Below are 22,326 nucleotides of genomic sequence, written 5' to 3'. Positions count from 1 at the left end.
TGATGGAAGGAAGGTATCAAAGTTGATTGGAGCGCTCGATTATAGCAGAATACTACTGATCCTTAAAAAGATATCGTTAACCGATGATTCCCTCGGCGCACAAACCACACCAAACTGAATGAAATGGCACCTCTTGAATCTCTTCAGGTTGCTCTTCATCCCAAATGCGGCAATTTTGCTTGTTTACTTATCCATTGAGCCAGAAATGGACCTCATCCCTAAATAAATTAGGCTCGAAAACAGATCTTCTTGAAAATGTTCAAGAACTCACGAGCGACATCAGTTCGTGCACAAGCTGTATTTAAAACGCTTCCAATTTAAGATCTCGAAGTAAAATGCGCCGTCAGTCCGAGTTGTTGCGAACGGTGCCGAATTGACTCTCCACGCTCTTCGTGATCTATTCGGTCGAATATTATCCAATAATAAATGCTGGGACTCAAGATGGCTGACAATGTTGCGAATAGTAGGCTCAGGTACTATTATGTTGACCATAAGTTGAGCGAAGCGAAACACATTCTTTACAGAACGAGGATTTTCGTAATAAAGTTGACCGATTTGTAAACGTTAGTCTGACGTAAGTTTTTTTGGGATGAAATAGCTTGACACCACTCACACGCGATCTGTCAAAAAAAGGTTATTGAAAAAAGTACGTCTACTTGAATCATCCATTACATTTCTGTAGAATAACGCAAGGCGCTAACCCTCAATAAGCATGAGCTTTTAAGATTATGTCTTTTACCCTGAACACGGTATTACACGTTTGCCACGAAGTTTATAATACTCAGAGAGAAACGTAAGAGACCCTATGAAATTTCGATTGAGCCATGATCGTTCGAAATGTGGCATGTCCGAAAAATTGTTCAGAACACTATAACTATTAGCTGGCATACAAACAGAACGATTAGAAGTTTTAACAAGAAACCTTTTCCATTTTTGAAGGCAATTATATCCTCAATGCAGCCGAAGTTGACGTTTTTTCTTGTTTTTTTTTTTCAATTTAATTCAAAACCCAAAATATGCGGTTTAAGGGGAATATTTAAACATTTTTAATATTGTGTTATACTATTAATAATATTTGCAATATTATTCTTTATTCTTTCAAAGTTTAATCTCTCCCTCCTCATACTTTTTCTTCAAATTTTATAAGATTAGTCCCAATAATCCCACATAAGTGAAGAAAAGTGTTTGTTTTGATTCGCGTCCAGTTTTTCCAGTTGGCTCTGCGCTTTCGCTCGCAAATTTAGTACATGAAAATATTATTTTTAACTCACACACATCTTTTTGTGGCGCAATTTGTATTTTCGCTCTTTATTTTTATTAATTTTTTTTTAATGTCTCGATTAGTAACCCTCCCACATGGCGTCTTGTGCTTAATTTGAAAACTAGCAAATAAATAGAAATCACTCGTCAAGTCAGCAGATCGGCGAGGAAAATATTTTTTATGCAAATATTTATTAATTTGATGACTTGCAGAAAGCGGTTCGCAAATGAACTGCCAAGCGTTTGAAGTCTACAAGAGTCGCCTCTCACAAATGAATCGTAGAATTTGAATAAAACGGCTATAAACAATATAAAATATTATTTTATAATTGGTATGCTAACCATAAATGGAAAAAATTATTTTTAATAATTTTCTGTAAAATAGTAAGCAAATAATTTTTGTGACGCGCTCCAATATGTTTCTTCAGGGAATGTTCCATCGCATATTCGGTAGCGCACTCGAACAGAAATTGCAAAGAAAATTAGAGATCTGGTGTAATTATGAAATCTTAGGGAACCTTCAGAAATAAAAATCGTTTTGGAGAAGTTACTTTTGAAATAGAGTTTTCATATTATTCTCTCCCAAGAGCAACACCCACCAGCTCCGGCTGAACAAACCCCGATTTAGGTGTTCAATAACGATCTATATTTTCTTTGTACGCATTTTTGACATTTGGTCTTACGTAACACGAAAACAAAAAAGTGTTTACTTCGCTTACGGTGCTTAAAAAGCACATAGATCAACGTTGAACAGCGCCCTAAATAGTACATGCTATTTGCAAGTATTATTATTTCTAATCGGTCGGGTGGAAGGTCATCTTTTCTACCTTGGTCGAGTTCGAAGTCGATCTAAAACCTCTTACGTGCTGTGGGTCCAGCACCCGGCCGCAGTTCGACTCAACACTGAACTGAATTTTAAATTTTACCTGCCTTTAGGTTTAAACCATAGCCACCACGAATCTCCCCAAAGGGCAAAACCCAACGAGCATGAAGTCTCCGGTCAAATCTGTTAGCATAGTACTTATTGGGTTTTAGTCGCTTCTTTGGACAGGCATACCTTACCACGGGCAAATTCTACCCCCTGCCCGCTGGAGGACTTTATCGTTCAGTTTAAGGACATTTTTTTTTTAACTCATTTTTTTAATAAAAATTCATTTTTTTATGCAACATAGTTTCCTTCAAAGGTGATACATTGGTTATACCGACCATTCAATACCATTTTTGTAGTACGTCGGCCATTTTTCGTCGATTTCGTTCTTCAAGCGGTCTAATGACGGTTTGTAATAGTCGCTCTTAACGGTTTTTCCTTTTTAAAGGTAAACAATAAAAATCATTCCAAGCGCATCCCAAAATACGTACGACATAACCATGCCATCCAGGTATTGCGGTTTTCCGCGCTTTGAAGCGAGTTCATCGTGTGTAGTCCACGCGGATGACTGTCGATTGGACTTCGGAGTGAAATTATGCAGCCATATTTCATCCATTGTCAGATATCGACGCAAAACCTCGCGTTTATTACGCTCGAACATCTCCAAACACTTCTCCGAATCATCAACTCGTAGTTCAAAGTGAGTTCGCGCGGCACTCACTTCGCACATACATACCTTTCTCATACCCAAATATTCATGAATTAATGAATGTTTTCTTATTTATAGAGTATCTGCTATATCGCACAACTTTACTTTACGGTCATCCAAAATTATTTTGTGGACTTTTTCGATATTTTCATCGATAGCAACCTCTTTTGGGCGTCCACTGCGTTCAGCGCCTTCGGTGCTCATTTCATCACGTCTAAACTTAGCATACCAATCCTTGACGGTTAATTTTGCTGGAACAGTGTCCGGAAACTCGCCATCAAGCCGAGTTTTTTTTCAACTGTATTTTTTCTCAAAAAGCAATATTTTATTGTTTTTCACAACAACAAAAGTTGCTCACTCCTCACGCTGATCAATTATATCTATACATTTAAAGGGTCTCCGATGTTTTTTTTTCAGTGAATAAAAATCAAGCTTCTCCATTCTTAATGAACATTTCACTTTCCCTTTCTTCGCACTCGGTTTAAGTGCACCCAAATTCTCACGTATTGCAAATATTGATAAGAATATAATTATAATTATCTCATGCTAATTACGTAATACCTCCAAAAGTGTTTGAATTTCGACGTGTGCCATATTTTGAGCCGCTAAGACCGATTTAAGCCGAATAATTCTGCTTTCTTGCACATGCGAAAAGAAGCTCCAGAATTAAAGCAGTGGTCAGTAAAATATTGCTGATAAGAGTTCTTCGGTTTCTTTATTTTTATTTTTTCCCCCCTTTTTCCTTTCTTTATATTTTAAGACCTCGAAATAATGCGGCTTTCGCCTACATTGCGATTACGCCGCATATCGTAAAATATATGTATAAGCACACATACAAACAAATATATGCCAGCCGATTCACTCGAACTCAACGTTCATTCATAAAAATTTATTGAATTCATTACGCATTGCGCTGATATGGTGGCTTGGTAAACATTGGAAAACAATTAAAAATTGCTGAATGAAATTTTTCGCACAGGAAATGTTGAGTATTTTCGCTGTTAAGCCGTGGATTGAAAGTAATTAAGATATGGTGAACTTTTTTATTTTTTATTGGGGTCGTGATTACGCGGTATGCAGGTGGAGTAAGAATTATTGATGATGTATGTATGTATGTATGTATGTATGTTAGTAAAATAGCTTCTAGACTCTGCAAAGAATATACAGAGCATACATAAATAGCTCAAAACTGTTTTGAATGCGAGTTATGGACAAAGGAGCACCGTTTTCATTTTTACCATTGACTCCACCGGCCCACAAACCACACCAAACCGATGTTTTTTAGTACGAAATGGCAACACTTGAATCTCTTCAGTTTGCTCTTCGTCCCTTTTGTTGACGTTAAAAGTTTTCATGATATTTGGGCTTTCAATAAAACCCAAACAATCTCTATTAGTTTGGCGTCTGGTACTGTGATGGCCAATCTGAAGTAGAATACAGAGTCTGCTCCTATGTTTCGGATCATTGACTTCTAGCAGTATCCAATCATGTTTTTTATTTGCTTCAGTAAATTTTATCATTCCAAGGGTGTTCAGGATTTTTGTGAAAAACCATCAATCTCCGAACCGAAAACCACCTACATATAAGCACGCAGCTTTTGGGGTGCTTAACATTCCTTTGAATAAGTGCTTGTCCTTTTCTTAGGAAAGCACCCAGCAAGGTGTTGAACAATACAAAAGTTGTCTCATCTTTAAATGCTTATAACACATTTAGAAAATATGGCGAATGCGGAAGCAATTCGAGGGCCAATTAATGGAATTTCTTTATTTTTTTCACATGCGGCCGTTTTTCGGCGATTTCGTCCTTCAAAGGGTCCAATACCGCTATTGATAGTGGGATAGGGCATCTCAAAATACAGACGCCAGGCGCCCTGCTGCGTTTTTCCGCGCTTTGGAGCGGGTTCATCGTGCGCAGTCCACTGGGATGACTGTCGATTGGACTTCGGAGAGAAATGATAAACTATGTTTCATCCATTGGCACATATCGATGCAAAGCTCGGATGTATTACACTTGAACAAATCCAAACACTGCTGCGAATCATCAACTCGTCGTGGTTTTTGTCAAAAGTGAGCTCGCGGGGCACCCACTTTGCCCATAGCTTTCTCATACTCAATTATTCGTGAATGAACTTCACTTTACGGTTATCCAAAACTATTTTGCGGTCTTTTTTGCCTCTTTTAGGCGTCTTTTGGGTTTATCGCCTTCGGTACTCATTTCTCCACGTCTTAACTTAGCATACCTATCTTTGATGGTTGATTTTCCTGAGACAGTTTCCGAAAACTTGTCATCAAACCAAGTTCTTTCTAGAACTGTGTGCGCGGCAGGTTCTCATACCATAAAGAAGCTGCTCGGCAAGAAAGAAGGAATAGGCAGTGAGAGGTATTGGCAACAACTCCAAGACATGCGCCATGCCAAGTCGCTAATGGGGGGTTATAACCTTAACGGTTTAAATTTGTAATCAACCTCACTAAGGAAATCTCAGAGTACTTGACGCAATGATACGAGTATAATACACAAACTAATGATCCGACAACTGTCAAATTTATACACACGCCTTTTGAAGGTTAGGGCTCACTAGAAATTAAATGGATTTAATTCTAGTAGGGCCATCTATATATCAATTGACCGTCATGTATAACGTAAAATATGAAAAAAAACTCTTAACTTCTTCCCAAAAATATTTATATAGTACTATGATTAATTTCTTTGCGGTATGAGTAATTAAGTTAGTATATTCTAAAATTCTTTATATTATAAAACAATTGCAGCAACAACTGCAACACTGCCCCAAATGGTGTTGTATGTATATATGTACAATACAAATGTAATTGACCAATTTTGTTCTACATTAGAACCAAATAAATTCAATGCCAAGAAAATGCTTAAAGCGGAAATCTATTTGTGCAAATCAGCTAAAACTAAATTAATACTGAAATCTGCCACAATTGGGATTTCCAAAAGAAAGGAAAAAACACAAAACAAATGTAAATAGCGAAATACAAAAAATGCGAAAATATAAGACCAAATAAAAGTTGGCAAGCAAATAAATTTGAAAACCATAAAATCAACACCCACAATTCGTGAGAGTGCACCGAAAGAAGACATTAGTCATCGACTCATCGAAAATCCGTATGTATATACCGTTGTGCGGTCTATCTACAAATATGTATATAAATAAATAAACACGTGAATGATATAACCGAAACAATTGGCATTACCGGAGAGCATATGCGGACACAAATAGACTAAAAGTGAAAAAAGGTAAGCAAATTTCACATAAATTTTATGGCGGGTACCAACAAGCCTCCAAATATATTTTTAGCCATATAATTTCTCTCGCAAAAGTCTATCAGCGATTAAGCTTAGGATTTGTTATCTAAATAGATCTAATGGGAGATATGATAGCATTGGACAAAATATAAAGAATACCATATAAATATTTGTACAGGTTTCTTTCTGTTGTACCATAATATTAGAGGTTGTCCGATGTGCTTCGTAATCTTCTTCTTTATTGGCGTAGACACCGCTTACGCGGTTATGCCAGAGTTTACAACAGCGTGCCAGTCGTTGTTCCTTTTAGCTTTTTGGCGCAAATTGGAGATTCCAAGTGCAGCCAGATCTTTCTCCACATGGTTTTTCTAACGAAGGTGAGGTCTTCCTCTTCCTTTGTTTCCCCCGGCGGGTATTGCGTCGAATACTCTCACAGCTGAAGTGTTTTCATCCATTCGGACGATATGACCCAGCCAGCTTAGCCGGTGAATCTAAATTCCCTGAACTATGTCTGTGTCGTCGTATATCTCCTACACTCATCGTTTTATCGACTGATGTAATCCGTTGCAAATGCTCAAAGGACCATAAATCTTCCGCGAGACCTCACGATTTCTATCTACTCATTAGATGATGTCTTTGCCTCCAAATCAGTATTAAGTCTTCATTCGTCGAGAGTGGACTTTACTTCTCAATTGCTTCCTCAGTTCGAAGTAGCACCTGTTGGCAAGAGTTATTCTGCGTTGGATTTCTAGGCTGATATCGTAGTTGGTGTTAATACTGGTTCCAAGGCAGACGAAATTATCTACGACTTTGAAGTTATGACTGGCAACAGTGACGTGGGCCGCGAATGCGACGACAATTTGTTTGATGACAGGAGATATTTCGTCTGGTCCTCGTTCATTTGCCTCGCTTCTTTGTCCAACCTGGAGAAAGCAGTACTATACGAAATATAAAATTAAGTGATTTAAATTCTGCCGAACAACCAAGATATGTATGTAATATGTTGCTACTTTAACTATGTAAATAAAATTTCGTACATTTTCAAAGATTTTTACTCATAACTACAGTTCCTTTATTATGTGTTATTTAATAGCATTAAAAGTCAAACTGATGAAAGCTTTTGTGTTTTCATTTTCACAGCAATATATGGCAATAATTTTCGAACCAAATTGACAGCCTAGGAATAGTCAAATTTATGCTTGACACTCAAGTTGTCGTAAAATTTCAACACAATCGGCTTTGACAGTTTATTGCCCTTTGAGTAATTGATTTTGGCATAACGAAAATCACACATTAGTATTAGAGTGTTTCACCTCCATATAAGGAATATTCATTATACCATACATTTTAGGACATTATTTGCAGAGGGGATTCTGCTAAATGTTCCATAAAAATTAATGTTCAGTTAATTAACTTTCGTAATACAAGTTATTTTAATAATGTTTCGCTTCCATCAAATGCTTTCTTGATTTCATTTTGCATTTTATTTTTTTTTTTCTTGATCAGAATTTAAAAACCCAGCTGAGTACAACTTAGTTCGTAATCGTGCTTTAGATTATTCCGCAGTATCACCTACGTATGATTGAAGAAAAGGATTTCGGCGACTTGCACTAAAAGTCCTCAGAACTGTCTGAAGGCTATTGACATATGTATGTATGTACACATTTTGTATGAAGAAGTAGATTTCGAAAGAAATAGACTTAGAAAAAAGGAAATGGGAATTATTTCTGGGTCTACTTTCTTACCTTAAGAAGGTATTCCAAATACTTTTCTAAGCACCTTTTCATTCCCTGCAAACGTTCTCATTTATTTACATACTGTTATAAATAAAATCTGCTGCTAATTAAGAGCGACAAATTTCGAATTGAAAAACTAATTTTGACGCTACAATGCGCTAAATCATGCCAAGCAACACTTACAAGCGTACATACAGCCGCATGACCGGAAATAGAGTAATTGAAATATCATACGCGAGCAGAACTAAAACTTTTTGCTAATGTCAATCAAACAACGCAAATATATGCCGAACAAAGTCAAAATGATCAGCATACATATGTACGTCATATACATACGTTAATGGGTGCCTATTCGGTGGGTTGATACGTTCGTCATAGAAGGCGTGCGAAAATTTCTACATATGTATAATATGTATACATATATACACGAATTTACTTATGAATGAAATATCTACTATATAATTGAATTTTGAGTGCGTAAAAATTTTTTAAGTTATTACAGATCTTTTTTCATAAAATGTCTTTGGGGAGGAAACGTGTATAATGTACGGAGGCTGCTATATATATTTCTGGCCTAATCATGAAAATAGGAATATTTATCAACGAAAATGGTTTTATTGTTTTATTCAAAATATTCTCCATCAAGATTTATACACTTTTGCATGCGCTCAAACCAATTTTCGAAGCTCTTTTTCCACTCCGATTGAGACACCTCCAAAACATGGTTTTTGAATGCTTCAACAGCATCTTCTGGCGACGAAAATCGTTGACCACGCATTATTTTCTTGATGTGTGGGAATAAAAAGAAGTCATTGGGTGCCAAGTCAGGGCTGTACGGCGGATGACCCATCAATTCGACTTTTTGGCCGGTCAAAAAGGCACTGGTTTGAGCCGATGTGTGAGAGTTCGCATTGTCATGGTGCACAATGATTCGTCTTCTCTTGTTCCTTTTTCGAATTGCTCCGAAGACTTCAGGCAAACAAATGGTGGTGTACCACTCAGAATTGACCGTCCTACGTTACTCAAGCGGAACAGTCGCCACATGACCAGTTTTGCCGAAGAAACAGGCGACCATTTGCTTCGAAGTGCTTCTTCCACGAACAACTTTCGTTGGATTTGGCTCATCTTGGAAGACCCACACGGTCGATTGCTGTTTTGTTTCGTGCTCATACGCATAGATCCATGATTCGTCACCTGTGACGATCTTATAAACGTCTTTTGAAGCACCGCGATCGTATTTTTTCAGCATTTCTTTACACCAATCCACACGAGCCTTTTTTTGAGCGATTGTCAAATTGTGCGGGATCCAACGAGAACAAACCTTTTTACGGCCAGGTGTTCATGCAATATCGAATGTATGCTGGTGGGAGAAATGCATAGGCATGCCTCTATCTGAAGGTATGTTACATGACGGTCTTGCATTATCAGTTCACGTACGGCATCGATGTTTTCTGGCACAACGGCTGTTTTTGGACGACCTTCACGGAATTCGTCTTTGAGCGAGCGTCGGCCACGATTGAATTCGTTGTACCAGTTTTTCACAGTGCTATAGGATGGTGCTTCATAGCCATACAAAGATTTTAGTTCATCGATGCACTCTTGTCGTGATAATCCACGTCGAAAGTTGTGAAAAATTATCGCACGAAAATGTTCACGAGTTAATTCCATTTTTTGGCCGAGATGAATTTTTTAATTCCCTGTAAATAAAACATTTCACGATTAAATGACAGAACGTTCTGAGTAATTTTATGCTAAAAAATGTCAAACTTTCCAATGGAAATGTCAGATTGCACCTGGCAACACTTAGTGTTGCCTAGGCCAGAAATATATATAGCAGCTTCCGTAAGTCGGTATATAAAATAATTATATTCTACATACATATAAAGTTAGAGCATCGATCGCCAAAAAGAAATCGAATTAGAGTTAACTGAAAATGAGAATCAGCCGTGATATACATAAAATTTCCTTATTAATATACATATTTTTATATAGTATGCCATATATGGATACTCTACATCATGCATATTATATTGGTTAGTCGAAAATGTCTCTACGTATTTCTAATCAAATTCTAATTTTTTTTATTAATAATAAATAAATAAACAAATACGTACCATTTTGGTCGATCACTTGTTGTCATTATTCCGCTAGAGACATTATTCCATCAGTGTAAATCGAAATTTCGAAATTTCCAAAACGGAAGCGAGCGAACCATTGCTGTGTTGCACAAACTGATAGAGCAACGTTTCCGTAAACTTCACAAGTTTCATTAGTGGCTTGTGTGGCATTCTTTCCTTTTTTATACAAAATTTTCAAAATATAAATATAAATTTATTCATTATTTTCATTCATTTTTGAACAGTTGTAACTTTTTTTAACTTCCCCGAATTAATTTTTTTTCTGTAAATGAAGCTAAAAATCTCACCTTTCCAACACTTCATGGTATGACACAATGTGATTGATAGCACTGGAGATATACGACTGCAACGACATCTATTGACAAAATACGAAAATACTTTTTCGACTACCCAATATAAATAAATAACTTACAATGTTTAGAAGGGTGAGAATCACTGATGGTTAGTGCCAACAATCTTCAAGTTTAGTTTAACAGCGTATTATAGAAATATATATTTGATTTTCTTATATTATTTGCTTATTTAGGCTGTGAAGTTAATTAATATGTCGGAAAGCAAATATCCTCATTAAATACATATATTGATATTCAGATTTAACCTCGCCGGACTTTTCGTAATTTGAATATTATAAAAAATTTAGCAGTAAAACTCAGATCACTGATCAATTGTTGATAGAAGTTGCTGCAGAAATGTTTTCTATAACAGTCAAGCTTAAAAAGGCGTCAGACAACAATCTCACCAGAAAAATAGGCTACTCAAGCGAAACCCTATTCGGTATCTATGCTGAGTTCATCAAAAGAATAACAAAAGTTAGAAAAACAAAACTAAACTTCAGTTACACCAAAGCTATATTAGCCTTCACGAATAAAAAAGTAGATAACTTGTTTTTATTCGGTTAAATTTTATGGCAGCCATATGCTATAGCAACCCAATCTATGTAAATAATTTATTCAGAGATTTTACCGTTCTCTTAGACAATAATCTGTACTGATTTTAGTGGAAACTTCTTGTATAATAAACAAGTTTCCACACAAGGCCTTGATCTTTATCGTTCAGTTTGTATATCTGCTATTTCTTGTAGTGGTCAGATATCGGCAGTTCCGATAAATTGATAGCTTCTTGGGAAGAAAAAAACGTATGCAAATTTCAGAATTCACGTATGGAACGACTTGGCACATCTTACGTCGAAATCTTAAACTGTAAGCACACAAAATACAGCTTGTGGATGAACTGAAGCTGCTCGAATTTCCGAAGCGACATCGCTTCGCCTTGTGGACTCTTGAAAAGTTCCAAGAAGATTAGAAAACCTAGCGCTGGCCGTCCTAAGAAGAAGACACATATTTTATTTATGTGTATTTTGCTAAATACTTTAAATATGTATATAGAGTTGGATAGAATCTGCCACAAAAAATGACTGAGGGCTAAAGTTATTGAGAAATATATAAATAATATAAATATTAGTATTACATTGAAAAAGACTTTACTCAGCTTTACAGTAGAGTTGCAATTTAATAAAATTAATAAACTTTGAATAGTGCACCATAACCTACAAGAGTTTTTAGGAAATAAACAGAATTTTAAAGATAAGATCACCCCTAATGTACGTGTAATGTGGCTTGTTTGTGCAGTGGTGCTTCCTGTTTATGATTTCCTATTCAATGTAGGCACATGTGTCTACTGACAAAGTAGGTCTATCTTATTTTCCATAGTCGTAATTATCTTTTCAATGAGGATTTGCGAGATCAGAGACCGAGATCGATTGACAGCGATCGATGGCTGCTGCCTGATCGCTCGATCGGTGCATTGCATGGCGACACATTATTTGCTGCGTTGCAAATTATTTCGAAAAATATGCGCGATTGCCCAGAAACAAACAAACAAATGCATAATTATAGACGTAGGCTAAGCATGAAGCGCGTCAAAATAAATAGAATTGCGCGAGAAAAGCTGGAAAAAGAAGAAGACAGGAAGTAAGGAAAAGTTAAGTGCTGGCAGTACGGATAAGTTTTGAAATAATTCTTGACTTGAATTTGGTACTAGATCAATGAGGGGAGTAACCTTATATTATTAATTGCCGGTTTGACACTTTTCTAGTATATAGATAGTGAATATACAAAGCTATATCCTGCTATTATCTACTCAAATGTGTACAAAATTACTTAAGAGTCAATTGGGAGATTCGCAAAATCCAGAATTCTGGATTAAACAGTCCTGTTATTCGGCAAACATCAGCAGATGCTCAAAATTTTAGTCAAATATATAAATTTTTGGTCGGGAAGATCCCAGTACTCTTTTGAACCGACGAATGTTTTGTAGAAAGACAGACAATTTTTTAATCTGCTCTGATTATTCTAGTAACTTTTAAAAAACTTAGATTAACAAAAGTATAAAACACCAAGTCCACGTAACACGCCTTGCTATAAGAAACCCGAGAAAGTAAGGCATAAAAATATGTGAGTACATACGATAGTGGTCCGATAATTACTTGGTCTGCAAAGTAGCAGCGGCAATATTCCACAAGCTTGACCCATCGAACCTCCAACAACTTTAACTCTCTTCCAAAGATCTGCAAGTAAGCCCTGGTGTCGACCTCCTTATTTGATTAAAAAATCTAAACTGCTCCGAAATGCAGATACCTTTAGAGAGGTGTGCTTTCACTCCGATAGCCAAACGGCTTTACTGGCTTTATCGCTGACTGTGCGCTCAAGACTTGTCAGAGATACCCGGTCACAACTGAAGTGCCTGCAAAGTCGAAGAGCTTGCTAGGGAGAGCACACTTTACCTTATTTCATCCGATTGGAAGCAAGTCGGTTTTCCGAGTTCTGGAGTTGGAGTTTTGGACTTCCAGTGAGCTCAGCAAGCGTTGGTCAATAACCATAACTTGCCCAACTGAGAGATTCTTCTGGCCCAGAAGCACTCGGAACTGCTGGGCCTTAGTATAGTCAATCTCGTCGAAATGGTAGATGTTTTGACTGAACACTTTCGTCCAATTTGGCTATATGTTATCTGAGTTGGGAACCGATGGGTTTGGTATGGTAGAAAAACACTTTTTCCTTCCCCAAATCTGACTGTTTTTTTTTTTTTTAATTTTGGCGTTAGACGACTTTAATCGTCTGATTGGACCTTTTTGCTCTTTTCGAAGTAGTCGAAACAGATCAAACCCCGTAGATCTCAGAAAACGATGACAATTTCACGCCTGCTCGATAGGACAGTCTCTTCGTTGTTCGGCGTACTTAGGTTCGTCTACTGTTTCGATTGTGCTTTGGGCTATAGTGAGCATCTGTGAATAAAAGTTTCGTGGACGGTCACTAAATGGCTCAAAAATTCTTCGGATAGCACTAAAGACCTTCAACTGTCGTTCGGATTGAACAAACGCGATACCCATGTGCCGACAGCTTTCTGAAGCCGAATTTTTAATGGAGGTTATGACGCAGTTAATGTTTTGAGAAGCCTACTAATTCGGTATTCTCATACACCTTCACTCACGCTCCAACCAGCCGTTTTCAGGGCACGTAAAAATTCATCAAGTCAAATTTTGATGGCTGCCATTTAAGAAGAAGAGTTAATGTATTCCGCATCCAAGCATTCTTTCGTTCCATTTCAGGTTTTTTTTTATGCTCCCGCTAACGTTATCGTCTCCAAAAATGTACTTATTGTACACGTTGAAATCAAAGAGATGATCGCGCGTTCAATAGACACGCCATTTACATATATGTATATCATATACATATGTATATACATATAATATATATAGGAAACTTGTCAACCGTCGAGTCTGTTGCTAAGAATGCACATTTGCATGAAAATACTTATTTATATATACATATGTATGTATGAATGTATCTGCCTTTGAAAATGTTAATTGCCGTACCGTATGTATGCTTGTATACATATGTATGTATGTATGTATCTATGCCAGCGCAGACACGCTCACTCCCACAAAATAATCATCTAGCGATGAGCTTCTAGCTGCTCACTCATTGAGGAAACCGCTAAATATTTGATGACTGGGAAGTGCCCTCATATTTGCCGCAACCCATTGACTGCTGCTCGTCTAGATGACTTTGAATTTGTTTGTTATTGATTTGCGGTGCCTAAGTGAGTATGTGTGTGTGTGTCGACAGACGGGAATGTGAGCGCTTAATGTCTGTCTGTACCCCGCAGCATCCTCTATTTACTCAGCAGCCGACACCCGCCTAATGTCACACATGCCTTCATACATACATACATACATATGTGGAGTGTCTGTGTTTACCTTTGTTGAGGTATTATTTTGATTTGCATTTCGAGGCGGCAAATCGAATAATCATTAATCTTTTCAAGACTGCACATATCCAGATAAATATTTATATTGTAATTCATTCAAATATTATTCGCCATTTAATGCCCACAAAGTATCGGCAAATGCCACAGTTTGAAACACACATATGTATGCATGTATGTACAAAAATATATGTTAGGCGGACAAGTCTGCCGGCTATAAGCATCCTATATACACACATCCATTTATACATATATGTATACATAAGTATAGACATATCTGTCTATTATATAGAATAAGCAAAGCATTTGCTCGCCGAACGGGTGTGTCTTGAATGGAATATTTCACACGCTTTTTCAGATGAGTAATTCAACATTCAGTTCATCAATTGCAGGAAAATTAATTCTCTTTTTTAGCTTGGCGGTGAAAAGAGCTTTTAGGATGTGTCTGCAATATGCGGAAGATTCAAGAATGAGGTAACATTTGCATAAGTGATAAGTATTTTTCAATACGTGTGGAGCCCAGTCTGACTGGGAAGTTGTTGTATATTTCGTCATGCGACTAGAGAGACATTCCTTTCAATTAAAAAACTGTCAGAGCAGAGTCCAAGAAAACAGATGTAAATTTCTTGAATTCGAAAAGGCTCTAACTTCATCAAAATATCGAGCAAATTTCTACGAAATCTTTACTAAGCGTTTCGGTACTTGATCTACTCGAAAAATACAAAGCTAAATACACAAAACACTATGAGGTAATGAATGTTGAATTCTTTCACAAATTTTTTTATTCATCAATCTCCATCGTCATCGATTGGGGAATAACAAAATGTTCTGTTGCCCGATTATGAAGAGGTTCGAATAGCAATTACCTGCCGGAAAAACAACAAAGCGGCAGGGATGTATAGCCGGCCGAGCTATTCAAATACGGCCAATCGAGGTTTCAGACAAGGAGACTCTCTATCGTCAGACTACCTCAGTCTATTGCTGCAGAAAATAATACGAGCTTTAAAAGATAATTTCGTGAGCGTTAGAGCGGATGCAGCCAGCTTTGAAGGTTTTCGATTCAGTACCCGCCGGTGGAAGCAGAGGAAGAATAAGACATTCACTGGATCTGGTGGAGAAGAAACTGGCTGCAATTAGTATCTCGAATTGGCGTCAAATAGCCAGGAGAAGAAACGACAGGTGCGTTGTTCTTCAGTCGGCTAAAACTACGTAAGCGATATTTGCGCCTCTAAAGAAGAAGAATAAGAGGTATTATAGTTTTGTCAACACCCGAAAGTATTTCCTCGGCGTATAAAATGTTCGGTGCCATGACACATAAAATGTTCAAGTATTTTCGGATACGAGGTCTAACTGGAACCTTCATTCTGATCCTACGAAAAGCAGATATTCTCCGCATGTCACACGACCACTATGGGAGTATTGTGATCCCTATGGTTTAATGCGCGAATCGGGAGGAATTGATAATTTGGCTGCCCGATTTGCAGTGTAACGGGTATGAAACCCTTAGTACAGTAGCTACGTCTAAACGTATCTTTCTTCGGTGACCTGTAAGCCATTCATCTTGTCTAATTACCCTGTTTACAGTAAGCGATCCTAAGGAGTGGTAATACCGGATTTGTTCGGTTATTTTTTCACTATTTGAAATTTTATAAAGTTGACGCTTTTATAAGAGAAGCTATTGTTTTTCCAAATCTCCAATTTCATTTCTTCAATCGCTGTATTCGTTGAATAATAAATATCGATCATGGATTTCTTTTATACATGTGGCATATTATTGAACCCATTTCATCAACAGGATTGGGTTTCATGTCTATTTTGTTTGGAAGTCTTGTTAGATCCAAACGATATCTGCATTATTAAAGGTATATATTTTAAGTTATAGTGCGTTTAATGGTTGGAGATGCCAGGATCTGATTTCTCTCCGACTAATAGAGCTGACTTTTTGGCAGACAATGAAGAACATCTGAGTATATTCTTGCTTTGACTTTGAAACTTCTTATTCAATTCTCTTGCTGTTCGGGGTTGGCATGAAACCGCCATAAAGTCGCTCCATTTGTCGCACAACATCTAAGAGCTCATCACAAGTGAGCGACAAAATAGGTTGGGAAAGCCCAGTCTAGCTTCAAAAGGTTATTTCGCAGCTAGTATACAGTTTAATGAAACGAATGCGAGCAAATAGTGCGATAAATACAAGAATTGACTTCAAAGGAATTTAGCTGAATATCCACTTGGTGACCGCCGCTTCCTAGAAAGTGCAAATATTTGCGATAAAAATTTGGAATTTCATTTCACGGAAACATCAACTATACTCTACTACTTCATACACACATACTTGCAAAGAAATTTACATCTTTATATGTTTGTGAGCTAATTTTGCGCATGGGAAGTGAATATAAATATCCGCATTCACTATATTTCTGCGGAATATTGCGGTTTACGCAGTCACAAAGTAGTGAAATTATTTCGAAACTCATTGCCGCCGGCTAGATTGTATGTGTCTCTATGTATGTATGTGTTGCTGTCCAACTACAGCAGCCTAAAAGTAAGAATGCGCGCACCAATTCACAGAAAAACCGCAAATGCAAGCAAATCATCAAGCGAAAAATATCTGAAATACGAAAATGAAGTCAAATAAGTACAAAACGACGTTCTCGAAGGGATTGCGCAATCGCAACATTGAACGAACGGCCGCAATATCAGTGGGCAATCAGGCTGCAGAGCGGAAAGGCAGCGCTTAGTCGACACCGTCGCGGAGGCAAGACGCACGAAGGCAAAGCAAGGCGAGACAAGGTTGTGATTGGAGACAGACTGACCTAACTCGGGTTAGCTTGGATGGCTGAAAGCTACATGGCTGCTGGCTGCCGTTTGCTGACTGCTGGCGGCATGACAGACGGTCCAAAGTGTGCTCCTTCGGATATGTGTAAATGCTTTTTCTTCTAGTTCTAAGTTCAGTTGCTAAATATATTGTTCTTTTTGTTGTTGTTTAAAGAGTTTGATTGCAGTTTAGTTTATTTTTTTCGGGTAAATGTACGTGGAATCTGGTTCGCCGGTTTGTTTATCAACAACCACTCGCTCTCTACACACTCGCATACAAGAAATTTGCATATAAAAAATATACACAAGCGAATATACTATACATACATAGTAAATATGTACATATGTATGTATGTATTTATTTATTTTGATTTTGTTATGGTTATAGGTGAGTTATTTGAAGGAAGGTTGCTGACTTCCAGCTTATGCAATCTGAGCTTTTTTGCATTATCTCTTGGCGGATCTTTTGTTTTCATTTTTGCAGGCGACCTTATGTTGCCATTTCGTAAACAAAACGGGAGCTATGTATGTATGTACATATATATGTATACATATATAATATGTGTATATTTGTATATTTGCTACTCGCCAATGTCCAGCGCTTACGTAATTTATTCAAACCTTAGGTAAGGTTAGTTTTTGGGGAATTTGCATTTGACACTCTTCGAAATTTGCTTGCTTTTGTAATGCATTTTTGGAATTCTTATTGACAGCATTAAATTACCTCTCATAGCACGATATATAGTATGTATGTACCTAAGACCCATTGATTGAAACACAAGGCATTTGTGTTGTGCTTTTGATTTTTAACCCTGCGGAGGGGATGTTTCGCTTTCTCACTTTAGCTCGCCTTCAAACGGATGTTCTTAGACTGCCCAGAAGATACTCGGTCTAGGACCGGATGTCGTTAGGTGCTGGAGTCATACATATGTAAAAAATCGTTTCTGGCCACTCCCAAGTGAATGGCAATCAGAGAACTTTCCTCACTTGAGTGAACTTCTGCACATGACTCCAACCTCTGAGAGTCAAATACATACCTTATGAAAAAGTTTAGAAGGAAGCAGAGGACGACGAATCTGCGAATTCCACAAATTTGTCAATCGCTCAAAAGAAGACTTGGACAAATGTTAAAAAATACGAAAGCGTTGCATGGAAACACTACCATGATGAGTCGTGGATTTACGGGTATGAACCCGACAGTAAATAGCAGTCCAGTGGATGCTTCCAGATGAGCATTTTCAGGCAACCAACAACACAAGAGTTAACCAATTAAGCAGGGCTAAAATCCTGTCCCCTGGCAATAATGAAACTTTTCAGCAGTGAAATTGTCCGCTAAGTGTGCTTTGTCTCAGTTGAATAGAAAAATTGTCAAATCTCTCAAAACATTTCAAACAACGTTCACAGATCCACACGCTTGTGAGTCATGCCATTTGTGTTTAAGCCTTTCGACGCCGGAAAAAATTCACTAGTGACCGCATGTCTGAGCATTTTGGGCATTACCAAAGTAGCCAGACAACAAACTGTGTTGCTATTGTTGTTGTAAGCGTTGCTGCACTTACCTGTCGCCAATTGTAGCTGTGACCGCAAAAAACAAAAGTGCAATTGGGCAAAAAATGCAGACACAACAACAACAACACATACACCAAAACAACAACAATAGCTGCAGCTACTACAAATGCAAGCCAATTCCGAAAAAGCTAACGAGTCACCGGTCAACAAAAAGAACAACAAACGAAAGAAACAAGAACCAAGAACTGATTGCATTTCAGGCGGACGGACAGCCGGATTGTTGGTGTTGGCTGGCGAAAAAAGCGAGCCAAGCGGCAGCTGCAGCCCTGCAAAAGTCGATTTATGCAACGCGACGCAGCTCAATGCAACGCTGTGCGCTGCGTGCACGCACAGAAAAACCGAAAACAATTCAATTTGAGCGATTGAAAATTCGCAGACGACAATAAAGTGCACAAAACTGTAAAATTCGTAAGACAATGCACGAGCGAAACAAAAAAAACAAACGAATCTCCAAAACGAAATGGGGAAAAAGCAACGAAAATGAAAATGACAAGTGCAACAAAAGAGAAACTGCAAATAATGCCGGAGAAAAGCGCACGAACGTACGAAAATTGACGATTTCGACTTGGTTTTTGTGTTCGCTGCGTTGAATTGCGATCGAGCAAAGAAATTACCTGTGCTGGTTCCTCAACTGCACTCTCCATTAGCATGCGGGACATGTGAGTGATTATCTGGATGCAGACTAAATTGCAAAAGGTAAAGGGGCTTTCAATGTGGGCGGACAGGCGGTGAAAAGCTGAGATACACATGCATATGTACATATGACTCTGTGATTCCATTGGGTTTTATTAGGGTTTCCGAAAGGTCAAACTTTCGCTTAAAGTTAAAGACAGTCTGAAATTTATAAAGTGCATTAAACTCAATATGATAAAAACATGATATTGCAATCGATGTCAAATACTGGTGGCGGCAAGAAGTCATTCAAATCTCGGCAACTCTGCATGAAAACAAGCAGTAAATTTGGATCGCATAAAATCGTCTGTCAGTGTTATTCTTGTAACAATTATCTAGTCCTCACTTAGGTGATAAGGTTCAAGTTGATTGTCAACGAAATCATTTTATGGTCGGGGGTTAGATATATGTATGTGCAGTTCTCTGGGCATACAAAGAGGTGGTTAGAGTCATGTACCATAGGGACTGATAGAATTGCTCATTACACGCTAGATACATATTTTGTATGTCGGGATCGATTCTGTATAAGTAGGCTTTTAACCTGCTACAGTATCCGGAACGAAGTTTCGCCAGGGTCACCCTAAAGGCTCGACACAACTCGAGCTTTTCGTCTGCTAGAGGCGATGGTTCTGCCCCAAGTTGGTTTCTGCGAAAACATCTCAACATTTGTACGACAGGAGACATCAAGGGGCATTCTGTAATGGTAATGGTTCCGACTGCCGAATTTTAACACGTCTATACTTTCTTCGTCTGCAGAAATTGTCCGCAGTCCGTTTTCCTACATCGAATCGACTTTTCGATGCAGTGTAGTTGATGACAAGCTATCTCTGATTGTTAGGGTACTGACGGGTTTGTACTATACCATTCTTTAGGCCAAGTTTGATTTTCCGAAAAACTGATTGAGAGAGAGAGAGAGTAACGAAACAGCATATTCAACACAGCCCACTCAGTCCCAATTTAAGACCCCTCTATTTAGATATATCAGAGTTTCCGAAAATTTCGCAAGTGTGCCGGTGCTGAGACAACGTTTTGATGCAATTGAATTGTAAGCAATTATTGCTGTTGCTGTTCTTTTACTGCTGCTGATGCATTTTGGTCGAACTGAAATGACAAAAAATTCGAGCTTCCGCAAAATACAGCTTTTTTCGGTCTGTTCCTAAGTAACATTATCCACAAACGTATTTGTTCTCACTCGTTTTTAGTTTTCTTTTTGTTTCACTTAGCTTTCTCTGTTTCCCTGAATTTGGACTTTGTCATCGTTCGAGGCAAGTATAGACGACATGGATTCAAAATGCGGTAATCAAAGACATTCTAGATGTTTCACCTATACATTGATGCTTTACGGCGAAGGCTGCTATTAGACATAGGGAAGCTGGTTATATGAGGTGCTCGGGTAGGAACACATCGAAATTCTCCACAATTTCGGTTGCATTCCAAACAATCTAGATCACTGCATAACATAACTTTTTCTTTGCGGTCCCTTCTCTGCTCACACACCAGCGAGGGCGTGCTGAATCCGTTGGAGAAGCGGTGCACTGTGCTTTTTCACGGGTGGTTCGAAGTTAAGAGATAGCGAAAGCTGATGAGCTTACTAGGGTACCTCAATTTCATCCGATTGTCGTTGAACCTATGGATCTCCAGAGAGAAACTACTGAAACCTTAAATGGGCAACCATTTATGGTTTAGATTTCGAGTTTTTCGTTTCTTCGTCAGTTTATAAAATGGATGCTCGATGCTCGTTTCTTCAGAAGACAAAGTGGTTTCAATAATACGATACTTTCTCCATGATGGATGGTTGCTTGATTCAGAGAAGCGGCAAACAGAACTTCTAACCGCAAGCGACGGCACTTGAGCCTTTTCTAATTCCATTATAACTAAGTAGTATTCAACAACTCGTCTTTAATAAAAATACTAAACATTTTTCACCCTAGCTATATAATTCTCTTTAAATTGGAATATTAAAAATGGTGGAGGAAATGCCCTACCAACCGGCTAGAGTCTAGACATTCCCAAAGTTAATATTTCATTATCCTCCCTACACAATCTGTTCTCTGTTGATTCTGAAGGTGTGATCTCAGTGGTTTTCGTAAATGTAGAAACCTTTTGGTATGTCACTGTTCACATTACCACAAAGTAATTTTGAAGAACGCTCTCTAGTAGAGGGATTCCAAGCGCTGAGGTGCTCTCTATAAATTTTCCTTAAGTCTTTTAATGCATTTTCTAGCCTGCTGTTGGTTAAAGCAAAATATTACTAAACACTTTTCTACAAATAATCTGTAAACGAAGGAAAATCAATATGTACGTCGAGAGAGATATTTTGTGGTTAGAATTCTAATAGATAGAAGGAAGGACTAATCAATTTTATGATCTGACCAGTTTGACATTTTAAAAAGGGCCACTTGGCAACCAGCAGACAATTAAAAGCAACAACAATCCAGCTCAAGCGCAATCGAAATAAGAAGTCTCGATAAGCTAAAAAAAACGAACGAACGAACGGAAGAAGCGTAAAGAAGAAGCAGAATTATAACAAGTAAGGAAGAGCTAAGTTCTGGTATAACCGAATATTTCATACTCTTGCAACTTACAAAGATTAAAGCCAAGGAGTACCTTCAGGCGCATAAGGCCTGTTAGTTACATCGGGTCTAGGGCGGGTTTTCACCCGATTTTACCCATTCTAAGCAAAAATATATACCGTTATAAGAAAAACACGTTCTCTCAATTTTATTACGATAACTCACATATTGGCTGATATAAAGTCACCCGGTGGTTCGAAAATCTTTATATTAGGTATATGGGGGCTAAGTGAATTATTGACCCGATCCAACCCATTTTTGATACACAGAGATATTATTATCACGTAAAGATTCTCTCTGAATTTCAATTATAAATCTGACACATTGACCGATATTTTCGGCAAAAAGTCAACTATAGGTACTGGGGTCCAAATATTCAGTACTTAGGGGCTTGAAAATTTTTTGTTGGATTTGAACTTTTAATCATATGGTGGAAAACTCTAAAGGGATTATT

The 22,326-nt window shown here is 37.8% G+C and overlaps 1 protein-coding gene across 2 annotated transcripts in view; it reads left to right on the top strand.

Moving 5' to 3' along the window:
• LOC120770953 overlaps positions 1 to 22,326 on the top strand; it is a 115,993-nt gene that overhangs the window by 2,738 nt on the left and 90,929 nt on the right. The window contains exon 2 of one of the 2 annotated variants that reach the window (XM_040098668.1): positions 5,750 to 6,098. The gene's annotated coding sequence lies outside the window, so the exon portion shown is untranslated. Of the gene's footprint in view, positions 1 to 5,696; positions 6,099 to 22,326 lie in introns of those variants that run through there. The other variant, XM_040098667.1, reaches the window with a different exon arrangement.

The sequence above is a fragment of the Bactrocera tryoni genome, chromosome 3, assembly GCF_016617805.1.
Source record: "Bactrocera tryoni isolate S06 chromosome 3, CSIRO_BtryS06_freeze2, whole genome shotgun sequence".
In the NCBI taxonomy this organism is placed as follows: domain Eukaryota; kingdom Metazoa; phylum Arthropoda; class Insecta; order Diptera; family Tephritidae; genus Bactrocera; species Bactrocera tryoni.
Note: the sequence above shows the minus strand (reverse complement) of the source record. Positions and strands in the feature narration are given on the sequence as shown.